At 34.7% G+C, this 24,855-nt stretch overlaps 1 pseudogene; it reads right to left on the reverse strand.

Annotated features, from left to right (window-relative positions):
- Positions 1–9,449: 9,449 nt before the first annotated feature.
- LOC149776260 (interferon-induced very large GTPase 1-like) lies at positions 9,450–15,085 on the reverse strand (annotated as a pseudogene).
- Positions 15,086–24,855: the final 9,770 nt, after the last annotated feature.

Genomic DNA, 24,855 nt, shown 5'->3' on the forward strand with positions numbered 1-24,855 from the left:
AAAAGGTCAACTGTAATAGCCTACCTATAAAAAATCAAGTCATTGACTACATCTTAGATTTCTTCGCCTGTCTCTTGTACAGCTGTTCGGGAGCATCTCTGAGGAGTGTCCAGCAGTAGTCAGCCAGCATTGTAGTGGACCATTTTCCCTGGTATCTTTGTTCCATTGTTGCGATATCTTGATGAAAACGTTCGCCGTGTTCATCACTAACAATACCACAGTTGCTAGGAAAGAAATCCAAATGGGAATGAAGGAAGTGAATCTTTAGAGACATATTGCAGCCAAGTTTCTTATACTTCATCAACATGTCTTCTACTAGTTCCTTATAGTTTTCTGCCCTAACATTTCCGAGGAAGTTTGTAGAAACTAGGCGAAAAGCATTCCATGCTTGTTTCGCGTCACCTTCCAGCAAGTTGTTGAACCGGTCATCTTTGAAAAGCTCTCGAATCTGAGGACCCACAAAAACTCCCACTTTAATCTTTGCTTCGCTGAGTCGAGGGAATTTTTCATGCAGGTATCGGAATGCTGGCAAAGTCCGGTCAATGGCTTTCACGAAGTTCTTCATCAAACCTAGTTTGATGTGAAGGGGTGGTAGCAAGATTTTCTGAGCCTCAACCAGAGCTGGGTGTTGGATATTCTTCTCTCCAATGGCTACATTCTGCCTGTGAGTCCATTCCTTCCTCATGTAGTGCATTTCCCTTGCTCGGCTATCCCACTTGCATAAGAAACACATGTATTTTGTATATCCTTGCTGCAGTCCCATTAAAAGGGCAACTACCTTCAAATCACCACAGAGGTGCCAGCTGTACTTGTTATACTCAATGGAATTCAGTAGCTGCCTTAAGTTATCGTATGTCTCTTTCATGTGGACAGCATACGCTACTGGAATAGATGGAAGAATGTTTCCATTGTGCAAAAGCACAGCCTTGAGACTCAGTTTCGAAGAGTCCACAAATAGTCTCCATTCTTGTGGGTCATGAGTGATTTTTAAAGCATTCATGAGGCCCTCAATATCGGAACAGAATATCAGATTACTTTCCTTTCTGAAGAAAGGCTCCAATTGCTGGTGGCGCTTTCGATATGCAGTAATTGTGACATCTTCTTCTAGAAGATTCCATTGTTGGAGTCTTGATCCTAGCAATTCTGCCTTGTTCTTTGATAAGTCCAAATCACGAATCAGGTCATTTAGTTCTTCCTGTGTTATTCTGTGTGGGGTTGATGATGCACCACAGTGAAAATCTGGATCACTGCATGCTGATGGACCAGGAGAAGAACAGGTCGACTCACCTTTGTCTTCGTCAGATGAATCAAGAGAATATTCTGCTGGAGGTTCTGGAATAGGAAGTCCCTCACCATGTGGAACTGGTCTCAATGCAGACGGAATGTTTGGGTAGACTATTCTCGACTTCTTTCGCTTCGTTATTCCGCCGGAAAGAGGAGGAACCAAGCAGAAGTAACAGTCATTTAGGTGGTTGCTTGGCTCTCTCCACACCATTGGGACTGCAAACGGCATTGATGACCTTTTGCAATTCAACCACTGTGAAAGCTGTGTTGTACATGTAGCACAGCATATATGCGGAGCCCAAGGCTTGTCTTGGTCACCAACCTTGCATCCGAAGTAAAGATGATATGCCTTCTTCACTTGAGAATTGATACTTTTCTTCTGGTTGGCAAATGTCACTTCCCCACAAATATAGCAAAAATTGTCCGCGGTATTAACACACTTTCGAGGCATTAGTGTTCTTTATTGTACGTAAATGGATAAAATAATAAGTTTTATGTAACAGTAGCTTGAACTGTCTCGCACAACGTCTAAAATATTTTAAATGCTGAACCTATCTGATTGGGCTTTATATAGTACACTGCTTACGTCAGCTTCAGCAGCCGCCTGGCATTAGTATAATAGGCCTACACATGTATAGTACACTGCTGACGTCAACTTACTTCAGCAGCCGCATGGCATTAGTATTGCATTGCATCAGAAAATGATGCAATCAACTGTGGATGATGTGAGCATGATGGTATTATGCAATGTTACATCATTATTCCGGATGTTGCTGCAGTCCTACTGGAGAAATTTACACAGTGAAACATAGAAAATGAGGTATATGAATATCTTCAAAACGAGAGCCAATACAAATTTTTCACGGTTATATTCGTGTTCGGCACACCAAAATACTACAGATTAGGGCCTTTTCAAGTCAGTAATGATTTCACTGTTGACCAGTGTTACCTTTCAGTACAGTGAGTGTTACCAGTGACAAATACTAGTTTTCAATCCAATTCACGTTTTTATTCATGGAAACCACATATGAATGTCCTTAGACTCCTTAGTTTGTCACGTAAGAGGTGCATTTGCCTGAGCTGCCATGTGTAAGTGCATTTAATAATCAGGGATGGACAGACACTCTTCCGGGTTATCCTGTGTTCTACGTATTAAAGACCGCCGAATGCATGCAGCCGAATTAAAGAGATCAGGTGGTTTACGCTCACAGAACTGGCTGGTATGATAAAAGTACTTTGTATGAAAACCAGAAAAATACAAAATACACGAAAAATTGAAAAAACACAATCTTAATGAAGAATCTATTGGTTCAGACAAATTATTAATTACAAAAAGCAACACTTATGTACATATATGAATATAAAAATCCCTTATGAATGAGGACGTGCGCAAATTAAGAATAGTTTGTCACATGCATTCAGCATGTTTAAAATCGTACTTTTTATATATGTTTACTAATATATATTTCACTAATTACTCGAAAGTATGAACGTGATGTATATATACACTACCAAATTCTTCTTTTGTAGTCATGTTTTTGAACATCTAAATAACAATCCAGAAGTCTTAAATTTGATATAATCAAAATACATTTCAATGACTTTTGTAAATGGTCTTGATAAAAATCAATTTATGTTGAACCATATTAGTGTGTTGATGATGTATTAAATAATTTTCAAAACAAAATGTAAATTAATTTCCACTCATAAGTACGAATACTAAAACTTTAAATTTAGGCAATGTATATATTTTGCACATCTGGCAAAAGTTTGTTATATTTGATATCACTAGCAGTATATAAACATTTATTACATTTTCTTATCAATGTAATTGTATTCCTCTATAATAACACGGTGAATCAACTGTATTTAATATATCTGAGACAGTTCATTTCATTCCATGATTTAGCTTGACCTTTATGGAGCTTTATGCAGTGTATATATTAAGCACCAAGTGAATAACTTACGCACTGACCCTAAATAAAGCTTAATATAGAACCCTTTTTGCCACGGGATGAAATGCTTGGAATACAGTCATGATTTAATACTAATCTACATTCAATGTGTATCTTGTGATATTACACAAAACTAAAAATAGGCGACTCAATGTGTGTTTTGGAAATTGACCTTGATCAATGTCAGACACATGGGCCCAAGTCTGATTGTGCAGGACCTCCATATTGGCTCATACCCAATACAACCAAACTTGACCCGATACGAACCAACTTTGAACCTTTATCTTTTCGACGGCCACTATTATACAGGAAGGTAAAGTCATATCGTACAAAAAAATTCAAAACACAGTTTATCTTGTAATATGATCTTGATTTTAACATTCAACTTAAACTTTTCGTCCGGATAAAAGCAGTCTATATATCTGATAGCCAAGGTGGCGCGCGTGTACTCAAAGAAAACCCGTTTCAATTTATTTTAAATAGCATCTAATTCTATCATTTAATTTGATTAAGATTAATTCCAAATTTGTTGTTGTTAAATTTATTCTCATTTAAGATCTTTCAACATTACTTCATAATATATTTATCTAACTGTACATCACCATAGCAACACATAATAAACAGGTTCATAAACGAATCCAGTTTATATGTCTATATATTGTTTAATTCTGAAGATAATGAGTTATTAATAGTTATCGAAATTAGGCTTCACTTATCTCTTTTTTCTCGTTGCTTATTCGTCGCTTTGTAAAATATACTTGAAAGCAACAAACACAACAATGTGATTTAAACTAAAATATTGCCCAGTCCAACAGCAATAACAAACCGATCTTGGGGACTCCTATGGAATTATGCAGCATTCGAGTACAAGATCCCGTTAGCAACAGGGAGTCAAGATTTACATACGAATTTTAAAAAATGCATAGAAGAGGAAAAGAAATTAAACATTTATGATGTGGCCTTGCAGAACCAGTCATGTTTGCTACGGCAAGTGCCTTGGTATATGATTATGTATTCTGAAAAGAGGATTATTTACGAACATCCTCGAAAAGGTTATTAAGTCAAATAACTAAACACACATTGGGTAGCATTATATATACATATATAAGTGTACAATGATAAATTTAGATTGGGAAGAATAATAACAACAACTGTTGAAATATGATATAACATTCAGCCAAATCCATGCCGGACAACATTATCATCCTCTGCATGCCATGATATTCTAACATGGTATGAGATATCATTGACTTGATGCGTATTTACATGCATAATTTTAGAGGTTGGAAAATGCTTATGCCCATCCTTTACTAGCGTAAAGACGAGGGGCATTTATGACGTGATATATACAAAAGCCAATCTTGTAATTACTGTATATATCAAGAATATGTAAGACATTAGCACAGTATATGACAGACTAATATATAACGATTTACAAAGCATAGGATATCTTAAAAACGGTTCATTACAACATTGGCTTTATATATATATATATATATATATATATATATATATATATATATATATATATATATATATATATATATATATATATATATATATATATATATATTATCATGTCAGCTTTCCAAAATTTACATAATGTACAGTAATATAATGAACGATCAACTTATCATTAGTATCAAACATATTGTTTCTGATATTATCTGTTGCATTAAATGCATGATATATAATTGTTATTTCGTTCCGACTTATGTACAATACCTATTGCTTTCTTCATATATTTTACAACTTTATCTGATTATGCATCATGCCTATGTAAATCGTATAACATTCTATGCTACATTTGAATATAGATCACGACTGTGTTATAATATGAATATACATCCTTTATGTCATCTCTTTACGCACATATCATGTTAATGCTTAACCTGACATCATGACCTGGCCAACAAAAAAGCTTTTTGTCAATTATTTAAGAGCGCATGATCAGTGCAGCATCTTCGTCTCTCACTTTATAGTATGACATGGCGAATTTCACAAAGTTCATGTCAATCATTTGATAATGCAAGACAAGTATATCATACTGTTTACTATATTTAAATCATGACATGATAAAATAGTCTACGTTTATGTCAATCGCTAACTTGGTAGATTATGTCAATCGCTACGTTTTTGTCAATCGCTAACTTGGTAGATTATGTCAATCGCTACGTTTTTGTCAATCGCTAACTTGGTAGATTATGTCAATCGCTACGTTCAGGTCAATCGCTAACTTGACAGTATCATGTACGCCATACTGTTCTCTATGTGTACAGTGTGGCCATACTCACTTCATCTGATTCATACAGACCATTTAATTAACTCCCTCTTTAATGTGTTTTTCCTTATTTTTTCTACGACATGACAGTATTAGTCAACTTGATGTCTATCATTTTACGGTACACGATACACGTACCTTGCTATTCCCTACCCTTACAACATAACATAGCAAGGTGTCATGATAATGTATATTATATTTAATGTCAATGATATATTGTATCAAATTCTAAATATATTTATCATGTTTGCATTTAGATACCATATAAAAAGTGAATAATAATCATGTTATGAATTAATGATACATTACAAAATTTAACAGAGTGAAATGTAAGTTTGAAAATGAAAAAGGTATTCACATGTTCACAATGTTTCACAGCAGGACGCCTCATTTTACTTCAGTGACAAAAATAGATCACTGACCTCTCCCCGCGGTCCGCGTTCGTTCGAGCCTCGGCTCGGCCAACGTGAGTATGTATGAAAGCTTGTCGGGGATCTTCCCGGCGCTAAACCTACAAGAACCAAACAACCGAACTGATTTGGAAGAATATACATCACTTGCATATTTTCGTCTTTAGCACCAAAACATGTGTTATATGTGGTATGTGCTCATGATTTTGTTCTATCTTCTCATTGTCCATTCACAGAAAACCAATCAAACCTAACTAAGAATTTATTTTTACCTTTTCATATATGCTGCATCAAACGCATACATACTGGCTGGAATGCCATCACATTTATTCATATAGCATGATGCACCTTGCAGTGTGTTAATAACATGTATTAATATAAAATTCATCATCATTACTCGTAATAGGAAGAACGAATCTATAATAATTCGAAACACGACACACTGCATTAATGAGCTTACAATAGTCAATACAATTTACACTGCTGCAATCGATATACCCAAAGAAAACATGAACTTAATATAGCCATTTTAGGGTGTGGCTTTTATCTGCACATCTGATCATGTAGTTCATATCTATAATGTTGGTTTAGAAACTAAGTTTAAATAATTGCATATTACATGACTGTTTTCGCTTTAAATGCTTCGCATAGAAGATAAAATATTATAAATATGTTGTCATTTTCTTTCTATATTTTCTTAATTAGGTTGGAATAATCATCAGCTTTTATCATCATCATCATCATCATCATCATCAATATTACTATTGTAATTTCAAAAACAAAATATGTATGATGGAACAACACTCGATAAGTACAAACTTTCTGATTTATGAAATTGCAAAAGCAACTGATTCTGAATATTTCTTCTATTGCAATATACCAATATTGTTTCTCCTTAACAATGACTACTTAAATATCAAATTATTTTAAATATCACTCAAACAATAATCAGTAGTTTTTAATCCAATCAATCACGATTACAATTTTAGTCCATTGTTTTACCAGGAATTCATGAATTCAAGTTACTCTTAAATACCTTACAGTAGGAGTTCTGAAATATTTTGTGCAAATGAAACATTATTTGCAACAAATTACAAAGTAAAAATTCAAGTTCAACTTTAACAAATGAAATTTTTCTGATCTTGATAGGTCTGTAAAAAATGCGAGCAAATTTAGCTACATTTAGCTCTAATAAGATGCTACATAATGAAAGCTACTTTCGTAACATCATCTGCATCCAAATGTTTGCAGGTCGAAGATAGAGGCAGGTATAGTATTCTCCTATCACCTACCTCCCTCTTCCTCCACCTCCCCACCCCGGCAGTTTTGTAAATGAAAAGCTTCAGTGATATAAAAATGAACTAATCTTAGTCATTTGATTAACTTATTTATTATTTCTAACTCAACGGTCACCAGGTTGTCCATAATACAGTCAAGTTGCTTTCGTTTCAAACACAAAGGGATGGTTTTTGTTTTTATAACGCAGCGTCCATAACTGCGTCGGCAAAATGAGAATGATGTTGTTCTTCGTCTTCAACCCACTCTGAATAATTCGTTAGATTTCCGTAACTTTGGGAGTTAGATCTCTTCGAAACCATGTAAATAAGTGTAAACCGCATCTGCATTTTTCCTTTAGCAATATTAAAATCAGACCATTGAAGCAATGGCTGCAGATGATGCATTTTGTGCCTTATATGAAGGTGCAGTCCAAGGAACCTCAACCTTCTCTGACAATGAACGTTTCCGAAAACAAACAAAGGCAAGTGAGCAGTATTATAGTTTACACTGAAAATTTCCGTTTAGCGTGAAACGTAAACGAGAGAGCAATATTAGGGACTGTTTGGCGACTTTAGGTTGCTAATTGCTAAAATCGCAATAATAGTACGGACTCTCAGGGTGGGGATGGATAGGCGAATGCTACAGTATGTTCCTGTGTTGCCATGCTTTTAAGTGTCATATCTAAATATATGTGAATATCTTCATTTTGTTCAAAGTGAAAACTGCCAATACTTTTCTTATCTAGGATATCAACTGAATTAAGAACAGTATCATTTTTCTCATATTTAATTGCCTGACGAAAAGATTGTATTACCCCGACCAAACTCAATATTAACGAGCTAAATAGTATAGGTAAAGCGCAATGATTTTCAAGGTGGGCATATGATGCGGAGTTTTGTTCTTAAATTTCCATCATAATAAATGTTTTAAGTTAATCAATATATTTTAAATGATTCCCTTTCGAACACACGCACATTCACACAATGATACAATATTGTGCATCTCATATCATTTGTAATTGTGCTGTTTATTTCAACAGACGACAATGTACGTGCATGCTATTCAACATTACAAGATTATACACACACACACACACACACACACACACATATATATATATATATATATATATATATATATATATATATATATATATATATATATATATATATATATATATATATAAAATGAAGTGTTAATATCACGCTTACCTAATTTCACAAATTAAATTAATTATAAGTAGTACACTTATATACAAACAATATGTACAGATACCAGTGATACACGTTGAAAAAGTAAACTTTTGAAGAATATAAGGGTGCTCTCTCTACAATGATACTGTAAAACAATGCACAAATTTCAAAAGTTGAACAGAATTATCTTAAGTAGAATGGCACGGTATTGTTTCCAAACTTACACAAAACGAATGGAAGAAGCTGTCATCTTAAGTGTAATATTTGCTTACACCTAAAATACAATTCAAGCGAAATTCTAGATAAATAACTCCAGCGAAAACATTAAAATATAATAAAACCTACAATCTACCGCTCATATATATGTCGGTCAAAAGAAAACCTATGCAAAATAAATGTCTTTAGTTCTTATGTTCATTTGGGCTCCTCTAGGGAAAAGGAAGTCCGATCAATGAGGATATTAATGGTACAATTGGCATTAACCAAAAGAATATTCATTGAGTATATATTTACTGTTATTTATTGTTTGCTTCTAATTGTTTTATTTCAGTAAAACTAATAATTATTTTGCATTGCATGATTTTGATGGTTATTTATAAGACATAATGTAAGTATGTGTCAAATTGATTTTGACGCTAAATATTTGTATGTATGCACAAACAACTTAAAATCGTTTGGATATATTAGACAGTAAATAACCACAAGTTGCTTCCTGTCCCTGTCAAAAGACTCATTCAGCAATATTGTTTGCCCTACTGGTGTAAATCTGCTAGAATTTTGCTTAAATCACTTTTTGATACTAATATTTACAAACTATTTAAATATAATTCTTCCTTGCCAATACTTCAATACTGATTGAAACTTATAGAAATGCATGCATATACAAAAGAGTATCGTCGAGAATGGGAGGATGCAACAGGCGCACTGAACTTGTGCTAATATAATCGATGTAAACGATCTATATATATCAAGAGGATAAGTGGGTTAGGTACTTTTCCTAGATCACTGTCCCTTTCTAAATCATCTGGTACTTCAGCAGGAAGTTTGTCTACTTATTATTGGTCCTCAAACTGTTCTTCAAGATTTTTCGTAACTTATCTATTTCAGTATCACGATCAAGTTCTTTCCATGACAGAGGTATTTCAGGGACTACCAAATCATCGCCAGCAATCTGTTTGGCATGTTCTGCAAAGAACCAATTCCAGAAACTCGTTTCTTCTCCTGTTTCGTCGGCACTTATTTCCCATTTCGGATAAACTGTTTTGTAATCCTTGTACAAACAATACATTTCCTCATCATTCTGCATGTATCTGAATGTTGAAGTGTTTGAAGCAACTTCCATCGGACATGTTGTGGTAACTAAAACCTTTGTGTCTAGGTAATGCCAGCGCTTGCATCCCTGCGGTCTGTGAAGGGTTGTGTAGTGACCGCTACTGTGATCAGAATAGGCTACCATACAAACTGCCCCACAAAAAGGACAACTATCAGTGCATCCTACAATAGTCTTCAGTAATTGCTCAACAACCTGATTTTTGAACAATTTTCTTTTTTCAGTGAGATAAAATTGCTTATCACTGGAAATCTCACTGACTGTTCTTTGCAAACCGGTCTTTAACTTTTCATATAGTACATTTAAATCGATGTCCTTCTTTTTCCCTAAATCGTTTAGTCTATCAACGTTTTCAAGGACAATGATTTCTTCTGCATATTTCTGTAAGGTTTTCAGCCAGGTCTGGAAGCTCTTTACCTCAGACGCAAACGCTTTCTGCAAAATAAAACTAACCTCTTGTCTAATGTCGTCCAGTACTGCCGTGAATATACAGTGCAGAGGATTTACATCCTGATTAAAGTAATTTTTTACAAGTTTGGAAATGTAACAAGAAATACTTTTTTCTGGTCTTTGAATCAAAGTGGTAAAGTCATCAAAACTTCCATTTGTAGCAGTATCTTCCAATAACGAGAACATAGCCCAAGATTTCTCCCTTTTAATGAAAGAATCATTTTCCATGCCAATAACAATTTTTCCAGGGAAAGTGCGGGTCATTTTTTCCAAAATACCCCTCTTGAGTATCTCTTGACAATTGTTTGCTAGCAGATTCAATGTTTCGGTTTCGTTGAAAAGTGACTGAAATAATCTGAAATAATGCTTCTCTAGATTTTCAAGGACTTTTCCGAGATTGTTCTGACTCTCATATTCTTCGTGGAACTTTCTAAGTTTTTTAATGGCGCGGCCGCAGACAAGTACTGCTAAGTAAACATCGTGTTTTGTTGTCGTTTTAGTGGTATTTCGCTTCGACTCCAAGTGATTTTGTACCAATATGACTAGCTCATCTATGTCTACTGATGTATATGGTCGAACAACCTGTCTTCGCGTCTCAAGCTTGGCGTCAACTAGGTTGAACACATCTTTTGCTACGTCTTGAATAAGTTTCTTATAATTTGTAAGGCCAAAGAAACCAGAGACACGCGATGAACCTGAGACGATTTCGTTTACATCAAAATCACGTATGTCATAGCTTTCGATATGCTTCTTTTTTAAGTACTTGGTCAAAGAATCACCTCCACTCGGAAAGGATCTTAAAATAGCTTCGTATGCATCTTCTTCGATAGTTATATCTGTTTCATATCTTGGATTCTCTCTAATTATCTGTGAGGTCCAATCTTTCCAGTGTCGTTTAAAGAGACTATCCATATCCATGTCATCTTCTGAAACAGGTTTGTGTTCTGCGGACTTTACAATTGAGACCAATTCCTCTATTTCTGCCTTGATCCTGTTTTCATACATTAGTATACCTTGTTTAAGTGAAAACTTTCTCTTTTTATCTTGTTCAAATTCTTGAAGTTTTGCCGACGTTTCTCTTACTAAGTCGGTGCGTAAGTCATCGAATCGTTTCTCCATATCTGTCGACCATCTCATCATTGTCTCTTTCATCAATGTGTCGGCCTCTTCCAGGAAACGCTTAAATGCACACTTTTGGTTCTGATATTCCTTGTTAACCGCTCCTTGGAAATCTGATTCTAGAGACTTCACAATGTGTTTTAGCTCGCTCACATCAGTACAGTTTTGTAGCTTAACATAACCTGTTTCTACCATTTTGTTAACAGGCTGCCTGAATGAACAGTTTGCATGACACCAGTAGTCGTCGAGTTTACGTCTTGCCTCCGTTTCAATTGCATTCCGAAACTGGTAAACAAAATCATCTTTCTTTATATTCGACCAAAGCTTGTGTAGATGAAGCACAAAGGAGGCAAGTGACGTATGAGTTTTATTGTCATCTTTCTTCACTAAAGCTCGTTTCAAAGCATTTAGTTCTTCACAGTATCGTGTGCTGATGGGTGCCATGGGCTGAATTCCTTCTAAAAGCGCTGACACGTAAAAGACATCTCTACTTACATCAAAATCGATAATGTCTTTAAAAGATTTAATTTCCACTCTTTCAATGTTGCTAGCCACTTCTGTCATTTTGTTCAGTTTTTCTTCAAGTATTCTACCTTGATTAAGAAGTTTTTCATCATCTTCTCTGTTCACATTTTGATGGACAATAACACACTTTGGCTTGAAGTCTGTTGCCATTTCCATTCTCAGAAACGCATGTACTGATATTGGAAGAATTTCATCCAAGTAAGTAGTGTTTTCACCCATCAGATTTAGGATGGTGATATCTGCCAAACCAATGACAAAAGTAGAAAGTTCATTGTCATGCTTAACCATTTCATCACCTGATGAAAGCTCTGGTGCACGCAATCCCTCTGTGTCGATAACCAGAATGAAATCGGTTCCAAGCACCTCTCGGCATTGTTCGTCAACTTCTATAAACTGGCAATAAGCTCCTCGTGTGCACCGTCCTGCGCTAACAGCATACTGACATCCAAAACAAGCATTAAGCATGGTCGATTTTCCCGAACTCTGTATCCCAAGTGCCGAGATTACTTTGGTTCTAGCCTCTTTAACGTTGCATTTGTCCTTAAGAGCACGTTCTACTGCATTTAATACGTCCGTAACCCAACAAAGAGGGACAGCACTGACGTGTCCATCTAAGAGTTCGAATGGGTATCCATCGACAAGTATCTTTGCTGCAAGGTCTGGTAGATTATATTCTAACAGAGGAATTGGAGACATCTTCTTATACATTAAAGCTTCATAGGTTTGCCCCATTTCTCTCAGTATATGCTCAAGACCAAAGGACAGCAATGCTACTTCCTTGTCAAGTTTCTCCAGTTCAAGTTTCTGAATAACTTTATCCTGTTCTCTAACTGTCGCAACGTTTTTCATAATTTGCTGATATTTCCTGTAAACCGGCCGTAGCTCTTCTCGAGATAAATCATCTAATTCATATTTAAGCCATCTTAAAAATAATTTCCTTTTCCCATCATTATCTGTGTTTATTGACTTGAGGAACAACTGAAGTAATGAATTACTTCCACCCCCTTTTAATATTTCTCTCTGTTTTGAACGACATTCTTTCATTGTCTTCATTCTATCCGCCATGTAAGATTCAATACCTTCATTTCTCCTTTTGTTGGTAGTTCTGAGCCTCTCCTTATCTGCGATCGCCCAACTAATCCATGGCTCACCTTGAAGTGGTAAATGTAACTTTTTCCTCTCTTGGTACGGAGTTGTGCGTACTATATTAGACACTATTTGTGCCTCCACCTTAGCTTCAAGTTGGTCTGTTGTTTTCTCGTCAATGTAAACACGAGTGTCCAAAGACAATATGTCCTCAAGTCGCACACATTTTCCTTCGGATATTTCCCTTAATTTGAATCGTGTTTCTCTTACTAATTCTGCTTTTGTCTTGTCAGATACTTCAACAAATTCTAGTTGATTGTCATCTGCTTCAAGATAGTCCATAAGATCATCAATAACAGCTTCATCCTCTGGGTGGATATTTCGGTCAATGAGCATAATAAGCAATGTTTTTCCTCCATCAACATATGATTTCAAAATGTGTCTGTATCGATTAAGATCTGAAACTGTACACAAGACAGAAATGATACATGCAAGCTTTGATAACAACTCCAACTGACTTTGAAGTTTAGATGCATCGCCATGCAAGTTAAGAAACATAACTGCATCTTGGAAACAGTCATGTCGTTTTGCTTCTGTTTTCGGAGTCGGAAAATACCAGCCGATATCAATCAACCGTCTACAAGATAGCGATATTTTGTGGAGCCAGGCGAGTCTCTATTCATGAAAATAGATTGTGTCTTTTCAGATGCACTAATTACACTATTTATTAGGGCTGATTTGGATAAACTAACTTCACCAAATCGGATGAAAGCGTAACTTGTTACATTTTCCTTTACTAGACGGCCTTCTCGAGCAAAGTGCTCTCCATTAACTTCCGTTTCCCACCTCATGACAAGACTTCTCAATGGCCAAAGGTAACAAGATGGCTGACTGGGAAGTGGTGTTTCTTGAATAATCAGGGGAACTGACAACCTACAGCTCCACATATGTGACACAAGGTCTTGTTTGCATATATCGTCGCAGCACAGAAATACAGCAATTATAACGTCCATTGGGCTTACTTCCATTACATTGTTTTCTTCTACTCGTTTCTCCATTTTGTGCCTGAATTTACTTCTTTTGCCCGTTTGAACTGAGGATGATCTGTGTTCATGGCCTTCCGTTATATGAAATTCTCTAGCCTTGTAATTATATTTCGCAATTTTTTGAAGAAAATAATTTGCTAAATCTTTGTGGCATTTCGGCTGTTCGTCGATCAAAGAACTCTTTGTAATTCTATACATATCTGAGCATGTATACCCTCCCGGATACTTTTCCGTTAAATTCAAAATCTCTAAAACTTTTGATAATCTATTTCCACTGTCAAAACACGTTTGGTTCAGGGTGTCGTTTGTTGTTTTCTTTGACTCTTCATCAGCCCCATGATTTCGTTCTTCTATTACACCGTTATTGAATCTTTTGGCCTCAATCTGATTTTCTTTTCTTGTTTCGTTGCTTTCGTGGTCGCAAGCTGTCTCGTTAGAAGCGCCTGACTGTTCGAATATCATTTGTTCTGAAAGATGCGATCGATGTTCTTTGTTTTTGCCTCCAGTTCCATGGTTTTCATATGTATCGGTGTATTTGTCCAACCATGGACCATATTGTGTGTTTCCCGGAACAACGTTACCTTTTCCGAAACCTCTTTCGGACACAAATAACTCATCAACTTCCCTACTCACCAATCCATAATTTATATTCTGACTTTCAACTGCGTCATTATTTAACATTTGTCCCTCAAACGAATTTTCTATAGTTGTCATAAGGTTTACATGTTCAGCTGTATCCTTATCTACTTTGAGTCCCCCTGCTGTGTCTCTCGTAGCTATCATATGACCTTTTACATCTGCATCTGGACCTAACCAGACTTCCTGTATTATATTTTCGTCATTGAGCACTTCAGTCCCAGCCCCACCAACACATTCTGACACTTTGTTAAATGAAATTTTAATTTGGCTCTTCTCCTCGTTTCTTACTTCATCTGAATCTCTTTCATACTGCAGATATATCTTATCCGCATCGTGTCCCTTGTCCTCTTTTCTATTTTCGTCAACACCTATTTGGTTTTCATTTATTGTGGTTGGCTCATCGTCACATTCATCATCGTTCATCTTTTGCTCATGATGAGATTCAACTTCAGATTCGATATACTGTCCCTTCGCTTCTTTTCCTTCCATTATTTTTATAACTTCTATCGTTATGTCTCAATGTGTATAATCTAGCCCCTAGTCAACCATTAATTGGTTTTTGAAACTTTAGAAAAAGCTTAACGCCTTTTTAGAATTCACATTGAGCTACAAGGCAGCATTACCAACAATGGCCTGATTGTCTTTACCATAACAATATTGAATAAAATCGTATCCAATTTATACAAAAATACAACTTCTGGTGACATTTTCAGCAATTTTAGTTCCCACCTAACACAGCATATATAACGAAATCGTGTCAATAATTTGTGAGAAAATAGACCTAGAGAGGTTCGAAGGTTTGTTCTGTCTCCCTGTCAAACATTATTTCAAAGGATAGCACTGCTTATATTTGTAATATTTCATCACAACAACTCGTACAATTGTAAATTACAACTACAACAGTTATTCAAACGCAAAATCTGTTTGAATTCACTAAAGGATCATTCTGTCATTTACTGGCATTCACCTCTTTTATGGCAGGATTATTACGAAGTTTTTATAACCACGGTATGATATGTAGTTTTTCAGCTTTATATAATCTATTGCATTTTCCAAAATAATAATTTCTTCCCAAAACAATGCAGTATAATAGCATATATTATCCATATAAAATAATTGCAACTGAAAATATTAACAGGTTTTTCAGGCTTCAGTGGTGTCGGATTTCTGAAAAAGAATAATTAAAATTCGTAAATTTCAATCTCAGGAAGAATTACTGAAATAAATATGCATTCAACAACATAAATATACTCTGCGTAATATAAGTCGTTTTGTCTTCATGCTACTATTTGTTACAAGCTGGATTTATTAGTTGTGTGTGGAACAGACCGGTCATGACTGAGTGTTGAAATGAAACATCCCGAACTGAAGTTCATGTCAAGTTGAAATATCATAGCTCTGTATAAATCAGTATCTACACTGATAAGAACATATATAAATAAAATAGTTTAGACGGTGATCATTTTGTGATTTAAAATGAAACATTTGGTGTCATGAGATTCTGTAAATAACTATTGTGTTTCCTATCAGTCAGTCAACCTGGTGAATAATTAAGAGTTCTAGACTTTAAGAATGCCAATGACAATATGTTATCTTTTATTAGATAAAGTTCAGCATTTTTCATAACTCTAGCTTTTTCAGAGAGTAATGATCGTAATCTTGAGAAAGCAAAAAGGACATTCTTAATATATTGTGCAAAAATTATGGTTGGTAATGATTTTAACGGGTCGGATTAGAACAAATTAAAAGCAAAACCACAATATCTAAATGTGCAAACACTATTATTGGTTATTTTAACATAGCGCAATTTCTTAAATAATAAATTGCACTAGCATTCCATTTCCTATCATTAAACGATTCAATTATCCATGACAAGAATATTTTTCAATTACTATTTTTGAACTCGTTGCACATAAATACGTAGTATGGTGATTTGTACACTCTGATATCTTGTGGTAGGCCTACTGTGATGTCTTATTATATGGCAACAAACTTGTTTTGTCCTACTTGTGCTCAGTTGCACCAAATAAATGTTTAACGCCCAATAAGAGGATAATACAGGATCATGCTATATAATCTATTTACATATGAAATTACATGTAGGTATATCATAAAAGTGTATGTACTTTGCCTTGCGCGATCAATGTGCCCTTTTTATTCATGAAACAATCATTAATTAACTTCGGCATTTCTTAAACATCACGAGAGTGGTATTCTACGGTTCGTGAGCATGTAGTTTCATTCAAGTGCAATGAAATATAATACAAAATGGCTATCTATTCACAGGTGTGTCAACAATTAACCTGCATTTTTACAAAACGTTTTCGGACTAAACATTTTTTTACTTTTGCCACTTCTAATAAACTTTGTACACGAACGTGAGCATTCGTTTTGCGTGGTTAGGAAGTCCATTATTATAGGGAAGAAAAACTTTATCAAGGCGGAGAAAAATATCAATGACTTCATGCATGCGATATAATCCGATTTTTTTAACTCTGCTTGTCTTTACTCTTTACTTTATTTCTTACTCATTAGTATTTCTAAGGCGATGGATGCATCCAAGATAACTCTGTACCCTATTCGACATTAATTAATTGGTTTATTGTACATACCGTAAACGTATTTTCATTTGCATCCATTTTATACTTTGTTCGACATAAAATAGCCATGAATTTGATAATATAAAATTAAAAACAAAATAAGTATATCTTTGAAAAAGAATAGTCGCGAGTAAAAATAAGTTCAAATTACTGCTTTGTAAGTATTAGTTTCACCGAATCGATTTTTATAATGCTGAACGTTTTCCTACAAGAAAAAGAAAATTGTAGATAGCTGATTAACTTTAACAAGACTTGACGTGAAAATTAAGCATGAAATATTCGGACAAGCGACTACATGAGTTATAATAAAACTTCTTACGAAAGAATGCTTTCGATAGTTGAACCTTCACTAAGATAAAAGTTCCAAAATGTCTATCTGGTCCCTCAGTCTGCAAATGGATTGAAGCATGCATGTACTTCGCTCAGCCACCACAACTTTCATTCATCCATGGTGTCAACTGACTCTCAATGGATCTAGCTCTAGATAAATAAAGAACACTTCTTATGATCCCGAAGTCATCTGAAAAGGTTACCTTTTTTACATAACATGTGGTATTTCAGTAAGGTTATTTATTACATACGTCTGAGTTGTTCTCTCGCGCCTCAATGCACGGTTGAGTTATGGAAGACTTAAGCTTAAGCAACAAGTCTAATTTCATATAAAAGCGCGTCCTTTTGAAGAGAATATATTGCATATGTCGATTTCCCTTGTTATGTTTTAATCATAGTCTCTCTATGACAAATTAATTATATCGTAATTCCTAATCTCGTGAATATTGCTATCGGCAAACTGGTCAAAGAAGTTGAAAATTGGGAAACAAGAAGACCTTGAGACTAACACACTTTTCTCATATAAGGTCATCGATAGTATACAATACAGAGTAATGAATGGACACGGTTTGTAGTTAATTAGATAGCTATACTCTCAACTGATACTTTTGCTGACATTCGTTAGCTAGAATGTTTACACGTGATTTCCCATTTTCAGAAAGATAAGACAAAAACAAGTATTTGAGATTCAAGGCGATTTCATGCAAATGAGTATTGCTGCGGTCGCACACTGACACCAAACAACCGCAGTAGTATGGGGGGGGGCGATAAAGGGACAAGGAACTTCCATGCCAAAAAGTGAATGTGGAATATAGGGACACGGAAATTTATAGGGACAAAAAAATATATAGGTAATAGGAGAATTTAGCATTGGATTGGTACTTGGGGCACTTGGAGGACAATGGAAAGGGAATTTATCTGGACAAAATAATGATGGCGACAATGGGTATTTAACATGGGAATGGTACTTGGGACACTTGGACTACAATGGGACTTTACCATTAAAAGTAAGTGAAATGTAATATAACGATAATGGGAATTTAACAGTGGAATGGCACTTGGAAGACAATGGGACTTACTATAGTAAAAAGGTGAAGTGGAATATAGAAACAAGGAAATTTATTGCGACAAAAATGTATAGCGACAAGGGTGACGTCACGGGACTTTATAGCGACAAGGAGAATGAAACAGGGTTGTAGCTATAAATATATACTTGGTTTCTCCATAGGAATTTCCCACAAGAGAAAAACCCCAAATGATCATTTTCAGGGCCACTCACTTGCCTGGAAAGACATATTCTTTCTCTATTACCTAAAACAATATTTGTTCTTTATGTTGCATAGGTATTTGTTTGTTTGTTTGTTTGTGTATGTTGAACCTATAGACCCTTTCGACGCTATAAAACCCATTGTCCCTATAAAACCCCATCACGTCAGTCTTGTTCCATTTCCCTTGTCTCTATAAAGTCCAATGACGTCAGTCCTGTTCCATTCTCCTTGTTGCTATAAAGTCCCATTATATAAACCCTATTTTTTGTCGCTATAAATTTCTACGTCCCTATATTCTGTTTCACCTATTTTCTATAGTAAGTCCCATTTTCTCCCAAGTGCCATTCGAATGTTAAATTCCCATTGTCAATATGTTCCATTTCACCCATTGTAATGGTAAAGTCCCATTGTCACCCAAGTGTCCCAAGTACCATTGCCATGTTAAAGTCACCTTGTCGCGTAAATTTTTGTCCCAATAAATTTTCCCTGCCATTGTCCCCCAAGTGACCCAAGTAACAATCCAATGTTAAATTCATCTTGTCCTTCTAAATCTTTTGTCCCCATAAATTTCCTTGTCCATATATTCGATATTCACTGTTCTACATAGAAGTCCCTTACCCTATCTCTTCCCCATACTACTTACCTTGCTTTCTTCTACAGTAAATGAAGTGAGAATATAAGATATTTCAGTCACGATTTGCTTCTTTAGTCATGCATTTGGTTTTTAATGATGCTTTTTACATTAGTCTATAAAACTAAGATGGTTTTTTTACATACTTTTCGAAATCTCAATGTGTCGTCACTGAATGTTTCATCTGAAAGATGCAAGATGATGTGCTGCAATTGTTGCGTGGCTATTTAAAGTGTCAAAATATATTTTGCTTTGTGCAGCCTACGTGCGCAAGCAATACTTCGTAACATGCAAACTCTGCGCGAATAACACTTGTTGCTGTACGATTTCTCCGGGTTTTCATGTTGTTTGTGTCACAAAATGATGAATAAGTCTTGTGAGTGGAAACACTAATGCAAGAATGAATATTCCATGGTCACATAATTCACTTAAGAATACACAAGTAAACAAAATATGAAACCAAAATCATATGAGGTAAACTTGCCATCATTCAAATATATTTTTCTTTAAAATATGCTACACTTTGAAGTAGGTCCCCCTTCACATTGTGTTGAAAAAACTACAAACAAATCTCCTTATTTTCGTCAGAGAACAGTCATTAATTTTACAAGATGCGCTTTCTAAACAATTATAAGTAGGAGATACATTCGTTAAAAGTCACTGTGCTACATAATTTTAAAATATCAAATCTTCTTTACATCGATGTAGTAACCCACAGTCAGTCGCACTTGCACTGAATCGGGGAAAAACATGCATATCGACGGTTTTTTGCCTTTCCAAATATATGATGTAATTAAAATATAAGGGATTTTAATAGATATAAGGATATACTTCAGTCATAAAGTGGAAAGTCCTTACATTTTCACGTGCTGCACCGCCTCAAGTGAGGAAAAGAACACAAGATTTGCACTTCACTCGTAAACTATTTCATTATATCTACTGAGAAAGAAACGTAGCTATACTCTGTTTATATAAGTACACAGAAATTGGAAATGCGGAGAAAATAACACAGAGTTTCCCTACTTTTGACGTAAAGAAAGGTCATCGTCGGGGAACAAAAAGAAGCATAACATAAAACATATGCACACAAAAGAAAACGTAAAACTCATCAAATAATATTTTGGCAGAAGGAAGCAAAACCATGAAGACGAACGAAGAAATTGAAAGTAAAGAAAAATAACAAGATAGCAGAATATCTACACAATTAAAAAAGGACGTAATGTCTATGATTAAGGCGAACAAGTTTATTAACAGTGTTATACTCTTTAGCTTGACCTAGTTATCAACGCCATCGTCACATCGGGTTTATTAAGACGGTACCTGAAAGGGTGCATTATTTTTCGCTTCTAGAAATTCATCCCAATACCAGAAAGAAATATATATATATATATATATATATATATATATATATATATATATATATATATATATATATATATATATATATATATATATATATATATTATACTAAGCAGTGAATTACTTGATTTTCTAATTAAAATATTTTTGATATTTCACTGCAGTGAAAAAATAACAATATTTTTTCACTACCGGAACTACTTTTTGGGGTCAGAACATACTTACCTCCCTTTGATTTTGCACCTTAGCAAATTAATAGTTAATAATTAGCAGATTAATAATCCCTGTCTGCTATCCTTGAAACTTGTAGTTTGTTATTCTGGAAATATCAGTTAATTTTCATCAATCTGATGTGGAACTAATTTTGTGCGCATGTACACATAGCACAGCAGAATATGTACGGTAAACAGCTGACATTACCGTAAGAAATCTTCTCATTCACTGTGTCACAAACTTTAGGTAGCCAACGTATGTGAGCATAAAATAAAAAGAATATTTGCTTGAAACGAGTGAATAACGGATACATTTCATCTCGTGGGTGAAAAACTCTAGCATTTTCACTCGTGGCTACGCCACTCGTGAAAATACTGAGTTTTTCACCCACTCGATGAAATATATCCGTTATTCACTCGTTTCAAGCAAATATCATATATATATATATATATATATATATATATATATATATATATATATATATATATATATATATATATATATATATATATATATATATATATATATAGTATGTACGCTGTATCAATGATGTACCACGAAATGTATACATTTTTCATTAAAAGGAAACAGGTTTGCCGAGTTTCCTTTTAATGAAAAATTTATACAACGAGTGATATATCATTGATACAGCGTACATACTGTACATATATTTTATTAATATCACATACAAATACAAATAGTTGCCCTTTGAACGGAGGTAAGATTAACTACAGACAGCTGTGTATGGACCTAGTGAATTAACTCTCATCCGTGATTTTGTCCGCTACAAAATGTAGTTCTATGCCTTTTGGTGCTGTTCACAATCACCTTTGCATATTGATAAGTTGATTGCTTTGGTTTTTAGTTTCTATATATCTTCACATTGATTAAATCAATATAATACACACTTATGATTTAAACATGAAATATGGTTTTAACAATAGAAGTTGAGCAAATACAAATACTTGGTTAGCTACGCCATTTACATGAACGCTAAGCCATTCACCTACCGGCTCCTGGAAATTAATGTGGACTAGAAACTAAGCGAAATGACGAACCTACAAGAGGTAATTAAAATATTTTGATATATTTACAGTTGATCTAAGTCATTATTCTGCTATAGGAGCAGCACCACCAACCATAAACTCTCTCTCTCTCTCTCTCTCTCTCTCTCTCTCTCTCTCTCTCTGTCATCCTTTGGTCGGTTTGACCTAACTTTTACCATCATTCATAAGTCCAGAGATATCTTGGGATGACACAAACTGAAATCCCCTACGTTCGTCATTTCATACATTTTAGCCCGTATCTTGCTACGATGGGAGAGAGAGAGAGAGAGATCCTTTAGAAATTTTCATATTTAATTAATAATAATCGATTTTTAGAACATTATAGTATGTTTAAGAGACAACAACAAAACCTAAACATTAAATATATCACAGTCTCTGTACCGCGTAACCGAGGAATTTACTGGATAATGTCGACGTGGTTTACAAATTTGTATCATTGATAAACACTGTAGATAAATCACAAGAAAAGTGCACATGTATCGTTACGATAAACCATATTCTTGTAAGTTACTTGGTTTAATTTCTATTTCAAGGTTTAAATCCAACCCAAATTCATTTTCTCTCTCATTCCTCATTTCTGCATAGTTTCTCCGTTATGCATGAGAGGGGAGGGGGGACAGAAATCAGAAAGGATTGTGATGAAAATGTGTACCATATTAAAATTCATTTAGGAAACGAGGATTGTTATTAGCTTTATCGTTATTGTCATACGTCACTAATGATTAATGTGTGAAAATTCATCATTGATCTAGAATCAAATGCAGACGTTGCTAGAATGTTGATATATGCGTAGTATTGCGCCATGGGCGGATCACAATTTTATTCGCCAATAATATAGGTATATCAAACTGCTTTATACCAACACTTTAAATGTCATATTAATTTTAATGCCTGTGGTATAAATATTTTTGTACTCAAAAGTGTTCTCTTTCAAAATTAAAAATTATTACTATAAACGAATATATATATATATATATATATATATATATATATATATATATATATATATATATATATATATATATATATATATGAAGGCCTTCTCGAGTACGATAAACCAGCGCAACAGATTTATTTTAAACTTTTCGAAGTGCTAGGAAACAACCTTGATGATAATATTAGCCGGATGCACGATTGATTGTGCGGAAAGGAATTGAGATTTCGATCTTAGTTTGGAATGAAATTTGATTTTCAACAGGGCATAAAAGAGAAGAATAAATATGGCGTTTTTGCTGCTGAGCGTTTGTTTGTTTGTTCTTTTTTTTTTTGGTATGGGTGGGATTTTAATGATAGTTTTAAAGATAAAGTCTACGATAAATAGATTGATATCAAAAGAGGAGTTCGATAATAATAATATGATTAATAATAATCGTCACAGTTTTTACTACCGACTGTACGTTTTCCTGCAGTTGCGATTTTCATGTCAAAATAAAAGAGAAAACCTCAAAAGCTCTCGTTGGTCTTAGCACCCGCTGTGCGATAAAACATTCCTTAAAATGAAATATGCTATAATAGTTATCTATCTGTGTCCATATCAACAGAAAAAGCACAAATATAATACAGCAATAATATGTTCTTTTCATCTATTTCTTGATGTACAATTAGTTATACTGATATATGGTTTTGCGATACATTCAGATATATTTCGATAACTACACATAAAGCATAACTGGAACGTTTGTAGCTGACTGATTTTACATGATGGTATCCAGTGCTTTTGTCTTTAATGAATGGATAAAGTAAATAATTCTGTTTTTATCAAGATAGATGTAACTGAATATATATTTCCCTCAACAAAACTTGCTCAAGTAATTCTCCCAGCAATTTTGAAACTGAATGCAAAACCCAATTCTGGTTTACCCTTACCAATCGTAGAAACCACTTATATTTTACTGAACACGGACCAGCAGCATATCTTATAAGATCAGGATTTAAGTATTTCAGACCCAAATAAACAAAGTTAAAAGGTTTAAGATTATTCGCCGATATATGTTAATCCTGCATCGACCGCTCCGGTGGCCTAGTGGTTAGAGCGTCCGCCTCGGATGCATGAGGTCGTGAGTTCTATCTCCGGCCGAGTCATACCAAAGATTTATAATTATTTTTAAAAAATGGTACTAACAGCTGCCTCGCTTGGCGCTCAGCATTAAGAGGTTAGTGTTAGGACTGGTCGGCCTGGTGTCAGCATAATGTTACTGGGTGGGACATCATGCTACATGTCTGCGGCATGATGCCACAGTGCTAGAAATCAATATGAACTGCCACACTGCAGACATCCTAGTGATATGCCTAAAAAATTGTTAAAACTGCGTTAAAATGCCAAATCACGCACACACACACACACACTAATCCTGTAGCTCTGATGACATGATCGTAAACAATGCAGCAAAAAAAAAATATTGTCTCCATTCAATTTTTAAACATGTCGCGGAAATGTCTTGTCTATAACAAATTATAAATCTAGAATGCTGACTATTTCATGTTCAGTACATTTTTGGGGGAGGGTGAAAATTATTGTATGTGTTCATTGTGACAGACAAACGTCAATTTAGATGTAATTCATTATAGAGATGCAAGCTACCGATGAACGCTAATGGCTTTAATGTTTTTCATTGTTCACATGGTCTACATGCATTTACCCAAACAATATTCTAGTAATAAGTTATTCACGCATACCGTTATATTTTGTAAAAATGAATATGAAACTGGTAGTCGCATGTAGACCACTTGAAGTGGTTTTTTTTATATATTCCTAAACAAAATGGCTATTTCATGCTAAAAGTGGCGTCAT

Source organism: Sinohyriopsis cumingii, chromosome 18 (genome assembly GCF_028554795.1).
Source record: "Sinohyriopsis cumingii isolate HCF-2022 chromosome 18, ASM2855479v2, whole genome shotgun sequence".
Taxonomy (NCBI): domain Eukaryota; kingdom Metazoa; phylum Mollusca; class Bivalvia; order Unionida; family Unionidae; genus Sinohyriopsis; species Sinohyriopsis cumingii.